The sequence below is a fragment of the Canis lupus genome, chromosome 3 (assembly GCF_048164855.1).
Source record: "Canis lupus baileyi chromosome 3, mCanLup2.hap1, whole genome shotgun sequence".
In the NCBI taxonomy this organism is placed as follows: Eukaryota; Metazoa; Chordata; class Mammalia; order Carnivora; family Canidae; genus Canis; species Canis lupus.
In genome coordinates this window covers 22122553-22134725 of record NC_132840.1, presented here as the reverse complement: position 1 = coordinate 22134725, position 12173 = coordinate 22122553, and the positions used below count along the sequence as shown (strand labels likewise).

The following is a 12173-nucleotide window of genomic DNA, read 5'->3' as shown; positions in this document are numbered from 1 at the left end:
AGGAAAGGACAAAGGAGGAAAAAGAGAAGAGAAAATGCAAGGGACCTCGGGGCAGAAAGGGTGGCCAGGCAGGTGACATTTAAGCCGAGAGCAGAAGAGAGGAGGCATGGGCCATGTGAGCTGGAGGAGAACCAGTGCCATCGCCGCAGGGAGTCATGTGGGAGAAAGTGGTTTGTAAAGGACAGGGCACCCAGCCAGCCCTGACCCCGCAGTGGTTTCTAGTGTCTCAGGAGAAGTGGCAGTGGGCAGGGGATGTGGGTGTCAAACTTGAGACCTACCCCGAAGCTGAGACGCACCATCCCAAACACAGTGGGAGTTTCCTCCTGGCAAAGAGGCATTTAGCAAGTGTCACGCTGTAGAACGTACATGGGGGAGATCTCAAGTCATCTCCATCCAGTGGTTTCCTGATTAGACCATTTTTGAGAGTAAAGAAGGAAAAAGAGGCACTTGTCAGTGCTCACTGTAACTTGATCCTGTTCAGAAGCTTTTTAAGGAGGGGATGGGGAGCATGGGGAATCATGAGTATTTTCAGGTTGTGAGTCAGGAATGCAAGCACATTATAGCAGCAAAAATCACGAAAGTTTTGACAACAGAGATCAGTAATCGTCTAGGAAGAGCACAAGGGTCCTTAACATTTTTTGTGTCATGGATTGCACAGTGAGTTGAACAGTGACTCCTCCAAAGAGGTACGTCCACACCTCAAGACCCAGGACCAGGGAATGTGACCTTATTTGGAAAAGGAGTCTTTGTGGTTGTAACTAAATTACGGATCTCAAGATGAGATTATCTGAGACTTAAGGTATCCTTATAAGAAGAGAGGACATGGGCAGTCAGGGAGAGGCCTCAGACAGACAGAGGCAGAAATCCGAGTAACACAGCCCGAGCAAGGGACGCCCAGGGTCGCCAGCAGCCACTGGAAGCCTGGAGACAGACACAGAGTGAGTTCTCCTCCAAAGTCTGCCGACACTTTGATTTCAGACTTCAGGCCTCCAGGAGTGTGAAAGAACAAGTTTCTGTTGTTTTCAGTCATCCAATTTTTGGCAGTTTCACAATATGAAATGTGAAGCCTCAAATGATGACTTCTTTCTTTTTTTTTTTTTTAAGGTTTTATTTATATATTCATGAGAGACACACAGAGAGAGACAGAGACATAGTCAGAGAGAGAAGCAGGCTTCCTGTGGGGAGTCTGATGCAGGACTCAATCCCAGGACCCCAGGATCACAGCCTGAGCCAAAGGCAGATGCTCAACACTGAGCCACCCAGGTGCCCCTCAAACAATGACTTTTATTGGAATAAAGGAACACAAAACGCCTCTGTGACACGTCCTCCCCTCAGCTGGCTTGTTTGGGGCATGACAGCATTCCAGCATGCTCAGTTCACAGGGGAGGCTTTCCAAGGGGCCCAGCTGGTTCTCCAACACAGGGTCTGCTCAGACTCGAGCTGGGCCTGCAGCAAATCTGCTCAGCTCACAATGGGATCCAGTCCTCCTAACTGGAGGAAAATAGACTATGATGACCAGTCTTTCAACAAATACCACTTTTACTTCCAAAACATTTAAGATAATCTTACCCCAAAATCACCACTGCGTTCAATCTCAGAAACCCGAAAGGACTAAAAGTATTAGCTAGCATCAGGTCACAATGTCCCCTGATCCAATCAAGTTCCCTGAGACTTGGTGGGAAAACCAGCCACCAGTTGCCCTTGGTCAAATGCTTGAGAAGATTATTCATGGAGAGAAAAATAGAGATCTCCCAGAATCAGCTCTAGATCAGACCACCATGTGCAATTTACAGATCCCTTCACCCCCCTTAGCACATCCCTTGCCCTACCTCCAGAGAGCCATGGCCTCCACCTTGGCAGGTGCCAACCTTGCTGGGGCGTCCCAGCCAGGGAAGCAGGGCATCCCAGCCTGCCATTGACTGAGCCCCATGCTTCCATCCACCTCTACTTTAGTAATGGGGCAGACAGGACCTGGAAGTGGCCCCCCAGGATTTCCTGCACTAATCCCCAGGACTGTGCAGGCGATGGGATGTCATGCCCTGATTATATATATATAGCGACAAAAGGGATTTTGTAGTTAAGACTACTGATCAGATGACTTCGAGTGAACCAAAAGGAAGATTATCCAGTGAGTCGAATCTAATCACATGAGCCCTTAAAAGCTGAGTTTTCCCCAGCTGATAGCAGAGGGGGAAGTCAGAATCCAAGCATGAGGGGCCACATGGAGAGCATAGTAGGGATGTGGGTGGCCTCTAGGAGTAAAGACTGGTCCCCAGATGTCATCCAGCAAGGAAACGGAAAACCTCAGTCCCACGACTACAAGCAACTGAATTCTGCCAAGATCCCAAATGAGCTTGGAGGCAGGGTCTCTCCAGTCGAGCTGCAGGGGGAAGAGTGTCACTCAGCTGACCCTCTGAGGGCAGCCTCTGAGGGCCTGAGCGGAGGACCTGGCTGAGTCCACATGGATGTTGGACCCACAGAACTGGGAGACGACAAACAGCTGTTGCCGGGAGCCACAAGTCTGTGGCAGCCTGTGGCACAGCAGTAGGAAGCTGACACAACCCCTGTGCCATCAGAAGTGTGCCAGTGATGGCCACTGGCCCCTGAAAAGTCATGGAGAGAGAAAGCGAACAGAGCCTCCAGCACCTGCTACTGGACTCTCCCCACTGCTGCCCAGTGCAGTAGAGCAGCCTCCACCCATGTGTGGCCCTTGAGCACTGGAGATGTGGTTGCTATGAATGGAGATGCCCCGTAGGTATAAAATACACCATGTTTTGGAGACTCCGTATAAGAAAAAAGAATGTGAAGTATCTCTTTAATAACTTTTATATTGATCACATGGATCTATTGAGCAAAGTGAACAATATTATTAAAATTAGTTTCATCTCTTTCTTTTTACCTCTTTAATGCGGCTTCTAGAAAATTTTAAATCATGCTTGAGGGTCATGTTGCAGTTCACCGGGCGGGTGCGCTGGCCTGTGCACTGCCCTGCCTGACCCTCACCGCTGTGCCGCACTTCACAGGAGTACAGTGGTCAGCGTCTGAGGATGAGGGGGCAGGGCCGGGATGGGCATCAAGGTTGTCAGAGCCAAAGACTGTGTCCTACTGCCAAAGGGACAGCCCTCCCAAACCACCATGATGTCTGCATTTTCAGCAGAGGCTGAACATCCTAAACCAAACAAAGGCTTCAGGCGGGGACAAAAGCACAGGCTGATGGGCTTCAGGGAAGTATTTTGGGGTACTGAGAGACCTCTCATTCCCCTCAACATTCTGCCCTAGGAACTGTCTCTGATCATCCCAGAAACCTGGATCACCCCCATGAGCAGTAGTGCAGTCGTTAGGGACATCTGGGATCCTGGGGCTCCTTCTCTGGGTTATCGGAGGCTATAAGAAAAGAAAGTTCATGATCCCCACAATGTGATCAATTTTTATAAATGTCTTATATTAGCCACAGTTAACTTTAGTAAGTTCCCCCCAAGATCCCTCTGGCCACCAGAAGGGGCACCATCCTCCTGTGGGCTCACTGTGGGCACAGAAAGGGCAGCAGCATCCTGTGCTCCAGCCAAGTATTGAAGACAGCAGCATGTAGGCCCCCCCCCCACACACCTGCTCCAAAGGCCAGTCCTGCAGGGGGTTGGGGGCCAGGGGTCATCCTTGATACCAGGAGAAATGAGGGGTACTTGCAATCATTCTGGAAGTGAGGAGCTAAGGATGTGGCTTGGTCCCTCATAATCATTTATTGTTCATCCATCTTGCCCTGCCACGTTTTACACTCTATTGGTGTCCTCCTTCAACTCATATTCCATTTGTACTCCCTCTTGGAAAAATTTAATCCATTTACAATTCAGTGTTCATTGTGTTGAGAATGGCAGGTTCCAAATTCCCCTTTCTGTAGGGCCGTTATTATAATTGCCGAGCCTGTCATCAAGGAGGCCAAGATCTGCTGAGCACACTACCTCCCAGAAGACCTCCTTGGGATTGCTTCTGGAGGTGTAGGTCGGGGGAGGCTGAATGGTGTTGGTGGGGAAATCTCCAGGGTCATGTTTTGAAATCCATTCTATACTTGTTTTTGGTAAAAACATGTGACACTCTCCGTTACTTCTCAAAAAATCTTGCTCTAAAGATGCTGACCTCGCTGACATGGACTGTGGCTCCAGCAAGGAACTAGGCTCCTTCCTGCACATCCCAGGATAGGCTGAGCCTGACCCTGGAGAATGTGCTTCCTTCTGAGTCACAAGACCCAACAGGGGTGACTGTGGGTCGGGAAAAAGTAAAATGCTCCACTCAAGTTCCCAAAGTCTCGACGCACAGTTTATAATTTTTCTTGTGCTGGAAATGAACCAAAATTCTTTCATTTCAAAAGCTTAGCTTTGCCATCAAGCCTTTGCTTCTTTTAGTTTTTATTCCACTGTTTGCCCTGCCAGCCTCTCAGATGGCTAACTCTGAGCGTGCATGTCTGAATCTCGTCTTCTGCTTAGAACTGAAAAGGGGAGCTGGGGACCTCCAACCAGGCCCTCGCTCCTCTGCTCCCTCATACACTGCATCTTTCTTGGGTTTATGCCTTTTATTTTTTTTAAGATTTTATTTATTTATTCATAGACACACACACACACACACACACACACACACACAGAGGCAGAGACACAAGCAGGCTCCATGCAGGGAGCCCGACGTGGGACCCGATCCTGGGTCTCCAGGATCACACCTCAGGCTGCAGGCGGCGCTAAACCGCTGCGCCACGGGGGCTGCCCGGTTTATGCCTTTTAAACATTGATAATCGATCTGTATGTGCGTGTTCACGACAGCACTATGCACAACAGCCAAAAGCAAAAACAATGCAAACATCCGTCAATAGATGAGCATACAAACAAAACGTGGTCTACCCTCCAATGGAATATCATTCAGCCTTAAGAAAGAATGAAAGTCTGATTCATGCCACAATATGGATGAGCCACGAGGACATGACACTAGGAAGAAACTGGACACAGAAGGACAAGTGCTGTCTGAGTCCACATAGACAAGGAATACACCGTAGGCAAATCCATAGATTGGGAAAGCAGAGGGCAGTTACAAGGGCCGGGGGAGAGGAGGGTAGCTGCTGTTTCATGGGGACAGAGCCTCAGGTTGGGAAGCACAGAAAGTTCTAGAAACGGATGGTGGGGACGGCTGCATGGCAGTGTGAGTGTGCTGAATGCCACCAAGCTGGATGCTGCACGATGGCCAAAAGGGGATCTTTTATGTCATGTATATTTTACCACAATAAAAAGGTTTAAAGACATTCTCAGCAATAGGGAAAAATGGATGAGCTGCGCTCTTTAAGTGATAAATATTAACCTTATGAAAATGAAAACTTTCCAATACTGACTTGTTGAGTCAGCAGCTAACCAAGGAGTGTAGGATAGGGGGAAAATGAAATTGCGGTTTCCTTGAATTCATGCAAAAAAAAAAAAAAAAAAAAAACGTATGTAAATATATTTTGTCTTCTGTAGGAGAATTAAAAGTTAGCATTTTCTGATAGATGATAGATAGATAGATAGATAGATAGATAGATAGATAGATAGATGATAGATAGATAATAAAATTTGAGGAGAGATGCCGGGCTGGTTCAGTTGGTGGAACCTGGGACTGTTGATCTTGGGGTCGTGAGTTTGAGCCTCAGGTCAGGTATAGAGATTACTTTAAAAAAAAAAAAAAAAACTTAAAAAAATTTGGGGGGGGGAGTGGAGAAAGGACATAAAGATCAATTTCAAAAAAAAAAAAAAGATCAATTTCCATGCAATTCTATAAATTGCTTGTTTTTATTTGCTGACTCTTTTTTTTTTTTAATTTATTTATGATAGTCACAGAGAGAGAGAGAGAGAGAGAGAGGCAGAGACACAGGCAGAGGGAGAAGCAGGCTCCCTGCACTGGGAGCCCGACGTGGGACTCGATCCCGGGTCTCCAGGATCACGCCCTGAGCCAAAGGCAGGCGCCAAACCGCTGCGCCACCCAGGGATCCCCGCTGACTCTTTTTTTTTATTTGCTGACTCTTTTGTTTTCCCTGCTGTCCACCATCAATTTATTTTAGAGAGTAGCCCCCTATTAAAAATGGTTTCACTTTTCATACAGATAAAAGATGTAGGAATTTTCCACAGTGTAGAAAAACATAAGGAAAAAGAATTTCCCCAAAATTCAACACCCAATAAAAATACCACCAACACTTGTTTGACATTTTCCCAAACCCCTTGCTATTCTAAAGGATATAGACTAGCTAGGTTAGAAGATGGATGGATGGATGGATGGGTGGGTGGATGGATAAGATTACATTCACATAAATAAAATAATTGTTATTTTCTTACTCAACAAAATATGTGGCAATTACTTGCTACTAAAGGGTCCTTTTCAGAGGCTGGCTGATCTCTCAGGGTGTGGATAAACCATAGTTTATTTAACCAGCTCCACCTCCCATATCAAACATTTCAGTTACTTCCAATTTTTCCCTACATTAAACAGTGTTGTATGGTCATCCTTGCCCATTAGACTTTGTGAGCATGTCCAGCTACCTTCCAGAAGTGTCTAGATCTTGGTTACTGTGTGGAAGAATATGCACTTGAATTTTTTTGAACATTTCCCCCAAATTGCCCTCCAGAGGAGCTGTGGACATTTTATGTTCCTGACAATGGTGCATGAGGGTCCCCATTACCCTGAACCCTGACCTACACAGGCCATTGCCACACTGCCTTGCCATGTGCCAATCTGATGAGCAGAAGGTATCTTGCTACTATTATTTGCAACTCCTGAGCAGTAGTGAGGTGGGCAAAATATACCATTTTTCACAAACTGTAATTATAAGCAGTTTTATGTGTTCGTATTTGAGTTCCCTGCTCATTTCCTTTCTCACTTTTACCTTGCTCTTTATTAATTTGTAGGTTTTTAAAAATATATACCTTTGTTACGTACTACAAACATGACTTCTAGGTTTGTCTTTTCACTTTATTAATGTTATTTGTTTTACTTTCCTGTACAAAGCTTTTTGATCTTCGGGGAATTGGATCTATGAAGGTTTGGATTACTGCTTCCAGATTTCATGTCATGTTCATAAAAGAGTCCTCCACCCCAAGATTATAAAACATTCACCCTAGTTCTCCTTGAGTAGTTCTGTGTCCGTGTTTCACATTTAAATATTTAATTCCCTCCTAAATTTATTTTGATATAAGAAGTTGGATGTGGATCCCACATTTTATTTTAGATTTTATTTATTCATTTTTTTTATTTTATTTATTCATTAATGAGAGACAGAGAGAGAGAGAGAGGCAGAGACAGGCAGAGGGAGAAGCATACTCCATGCAGGGAGCCCAACGTGGGAGTCGATCCCAGGTCTCCAGGATCAGGCCCTGGGCTGAAGGCAGCACTAAATGACTGAGCCACCCGGGCTGCCCCTGGATCCCACTTTTTACACCCAAATGACCAGCCAGTTATCTCAAAATCTTACTTGCCCCCAATGACTTAAGATGCTCCCCTTGACAGTCTTCATTTGATATGTGAGGTCATTTCTGCATTCTTAATTTTTCCCTGGTCCATCTATTCCTGCCTTGTTATGCATGCAGTTTGGACATTCACATATTTCCTCAGACCCTGGGCCAGAAAACACCCAATCCTTCCTCCATCTCAGCACAACCAAACCCTGAACAGATCTCTGGAGCTACTATGTGAAAACCCCAATGAGTCAATAACAGCAGGTGGATTCAGGGATGAGGGGAGAGATAAAAATTCAAACAACAACTGATAGGGTGATGAGCTTCCTGAGAGTTTCCCCTTCTTAGTTCCAGACTTTACTATAGGAAAGCCCAAATCCTGGAACTACAGAGTGGATGTGGGTAGGAAATTCTCCAAGAGAAATATTCTCTTTCTGCCCTGAGAATGGGAAAGGGGGTTCCTGAGGAACAGATCATATGGAAGACCCCCTTCCTGTTCTTTCCTTTTCACCATCCTCCTCCTGCCCCCAAGGTAGCCCCCATCACAGATCTGCTCTCTCAAACTGAGGGGAAACTCTTCTTTCCAGCCAGAGGTGCCAGGAAGGAGGCTCCTGGCTGTCCAGTCTTTCTCTTGCCTTTTGCTGCTTTACCCTGAGGCCAGAACTATGCAATAGTACAGGAAGGCTAACCCCCATCTTTCTAGACAGAAAAGGGGACCTCAGGGCACATGGGTGGCTCAGTCAGTTAAGCATCTGCCTTCAGCTCAGGTCATGATCCTGGGATCAAGCCCCACATCAGGCTCCCTGCTCAGCGGGGAGTCTGCTTCTCCCTCTGCTTTTCCCATACACACCCACACTTGTGCTCTTTCTCACTCAGGCTCTCTCTCTCTCAGTCTCAAATAAATAAAATCTTTTTTTTTTTTAATAAAGAAAAGGGGACCTCAGGAGAGGAGGCTCTGGAGAAAGATTTTGATTCTTTAAAGCTGTGGATAAAACCCTATGCTCACGCTCCAAGTTGCATATGTGCACACAGCGAAGGCTTTGAGAAGTGAACCACACTGTGGCCAGCTACTGAAGTCCCAGACTGGCCCCTGGGCAGTGTGCATGTGGAGTAACAAGTTTTATGCTATAGAGGCTTTCGAAACTGAACAGACTCAGAACCACAGCCCACAGAAGGTAGGTCAGTACTTTGCAGCCTGAACTTAACCAGATCGGTAACCTCCTAAAACAGAAAAGGAAATGTTCCCCAGAGGAATTTAGCAAGAACCAAAGTTTCATAAATAATATTCCAAATATACATGATTTAATCCAAAAATTTTGACCTACAAAGAATCAAGAAAATCTCAACAACTCTCAAAGCCAAGATGTCTCAGATGTTGGAATTACTACAGCCATTCCATGCTTCATGAAATCAGGGAGAGTGCTCAAAACAGAGTAAAGACAGAAGTTCTCAGCAAAGAAATAGAAGCCATAAAAAAGAAGCAAATGCAAACTTTTTAAAAAAGATTTTATTTATTTATTCATGAGAGACACAGATAGAGAGAGAGAGGCAGAGACACAGATAGAGTAGAAGCAGGCTCCATGCAGGAAGCCTGACAGGGGACTCCAGGATCACGCCCTGGGCCAAAGGCAGGCGCCAAACCGCTGAGCCACCCAGGGATCCCCTGCAAACTTTAAAAGTAAAAAATTCAACCATAGAAATTTAAAAGGTCACAGCCCAATTGCAAAATAGATGGTAGAAGTAAGAATCAGTGAGTTTCAAGATAGATCAATAGGAAGGATTTTATTTGAATAATAGAGAGAAAAAGATTTTGAAAAATGAACAGAGACAGAGGGGACTGTGGGAAAATATCAAAAGGTCTACGACTCATGTCACTAGAGTCCCAGAAGGCCAGGAGAAAGAAAACATTGCATAAAAAATATTCAAAGAAAAATGGTAGAAAATTTCCCAAATTTGGTGAAAGACATAAAGGCACAGATTGAAGAAATACAATCAATCCTAAAGAAGATAAACCCAAAGAAATTCACATCCCAACATATCATAATCAAATTGCTATAGTCGGGCAGCCCTGGTGGTGCAGCGGTTTAGTGCCGCCTGCAGCCCAGGGCGTGATCCTGGAGACCCTGGATCAAGTCCCACATCAGGCTCTCTGCATGGAGCCTGCTTCTCCCTCTGCCTGTGTCTCTGCCTCTCTCTCTCTCTCTCTCTCATGAATAAATAAATAAAATCTTTAAAAAAAAAAAACAAATGCTATAGTCAAAGGGAAATAGTCAAACATATGAATTAAAAGACAGAGACTGTCAGACTGAATTTTTAAAATATCCAACTATTGCTATCTACAAAGAATCCACATCAAATATGACATAAAAAGGTTAAAAGTGGATGGAAAAACATATATCATGAAAACTGATTTTAAAAAGCTACTAATTGGGCAGCCCAGGTGGCTCAGCAGTTTAGCACCACTTTTGGCCCAGGGCATGATCCTGGAAACTCAGGATCGAGTCCCACATTGGGCTTCCTGCATGGAGCCTGCTTCTCCCTCTGCCTGTGTCTCTGTCTCTGTCTCTCTCTCTCTCTCTTATGAATGAATAAATAAAATCTTTAAAAAATAAAAATAAAAAAAATTAAAAGCTACTCATAAGTTTAAACACAGAGTTCTCATATGACCCAGCAAGTATATTTCTTGGTATATAACCAAAAAAATGAAAACCTAAAACTCGTACATGCATTTTTCTAGCATTATTATTCAGAATAAGCAAAAAGTGGTAACAACCCAAATGTCCATCAACTGATGAACTGATAAATAAAATGTCCATACCATGGAATATTATTCAGACATAGTAAGTAATGAAATACTGACACTTGCTATAATATGGATGACTCTTGAAAATATTATGCTAAGTGAAAGAAGTCAGATACACACACAAAAAAAAAATTGCATGGTTTCATTTATATGAAGTGTCAAAAATTGATAAATTTATTGAGCCAGAAAGTAGATTAGTGGTTGGTTGCTTAGGGCTCAGAGAGGACCAGGAGGGAAGTGGGTATTGATTGCTAATGAGTACAGACTTCCTTTTGGGGGTACCAAAGTGTTACAAAATTGATTATGTGATGTTTTCACACCCTGTGAATATACTAAAACAACAACAACAACAACAACAACAACACTGAATCGTATAGTTTAAATGAATTTTATGAATTTCAATAAAGCTGTTCATACTAGGAAGGAAAGCTAGCTAGAGTGGCTATATTAATATCAGATAAAATAGTTTCAGAACAAGGAAAATTATTAAAGATAAAGAGGAATGATAATATGTGATGATGAAGGTCAATTCATCAAGAAAATGCAACAACCCTAAATGTGTGTGTACCTGAGGGCAGAGGATAAAAATGCCCGAAGCGGCAGGCAGTGCTGGGGCTAAACTCGTGTGCTGGGGTGGCATGGGCTGCAGTGAGAGAGTCTGGTGCGACATCTCACATAATTTGCGGGTACAGCCTACCAAGAGGCCAGAGGCAGAACTTAGGCTGACTAGGAGTCTGTGAATGAACTCATGAAAGGCGTTTGTGATATGAATGAAGAACATGTGACTCCGGTATCCCCTCTATCACATGTGATATCAGTCGGTTGTTTGATCTTATCGGTTATCTGGCCGACCTCAGCCGTGCACACCGAGCTGATACCCAGACATATCAGCCTCATTAACAAGGACTGGGTTCAAGAGAAGATCCACGTGCCCCTTCGTCAGCAGGCCCAACAGGCCAGGGGAGAGCTGAGTTGGAAGCATGGGGGGAGGGGTTGAGAACACAGGTACATATAGCATGACGGGAGTCTTATGTCTAGGAACCTTGTTTCCATTTCGGCACAGTGTGACTAGGATTGAATGTATTTGATAACAGTGAGGATCTTGTTCCATATGAAACCCTCATTGCCCCTTTCCTCCCTATTTTTTTTTACTTAAATATTTACATGGAAGTTGCTTTTGGAAGTTAATATTGGTTCCAACCCTTCAAATTGTTCGTACCTGCTTTACTGCATCCACTCAACCAGCTCTTCTTCCAGTCCGGGTGGGAGGGTGGTGACAGCTTAGCCATTATGTCTTTGAGATAAAGTCATAGTGAAAAACAAATATTCTTTAGTTTAAAAAGAAAATATGGCCAGCCTGGGTGGCTCAGTGGTTTAGCGCGGCCTTCAGCCCGGGTGTGATCCTGGAGACCCGGGATCAAGTCCTATGTCAGGCTCCCTGCAGGGAGCCTGCTTCTCCCTCTGCCTGTGTCTCTGCCTCTCTCTCTCTCTCTCTCTCATGAATAAATAAATAAATAAAATCTTTTTAAAAAAATGTGGGGACATCTGGGTGGCTCAGTCAGTTAGGCATCTGCCTTCGACTCAGGTCATAATCCCAGGGTCCTGAGATAGTCTTGCCTCGGGCTCCCTGCTCAGCCAGGAGTCTGCTTCTTCTTCTGCCCCTCCCCCTCTTTGTTCTCTCTCTCTCTCTCTCTCTCTCTCTCTCTCTCCCCCCTCTCTCTCCCTAACAAATAAATAAAATCTTAAAAAATAAGAAAATATGTGAATACATTATAAAAGTGAAAACAGAAACAAAGTCTAAAATTATACTAGATGTCCACACTCTACTCTCAATAATTGATAAAGCAAGTAGACAGAAAATCACCAGGAATACAGAAGACCTGAACAACCAACTTGCAACTAACTTGACCCAATTA

The 12173-nt window shown here is 44.5% G+C and overlaps 1 pseudogene; it reads left to right on the top strand.

The window, feature by feature from the left end:
- Positions 1-10844: 10844 nt before the first annotated feature.
- LOC140625754 (enhancer of rudimentary homolog pseudogene) lies at positions 10845-11254 on the top strand (annotated as a pseudogene).
- Positions 11255-12173: the final 919 nt, after the last annotated feature.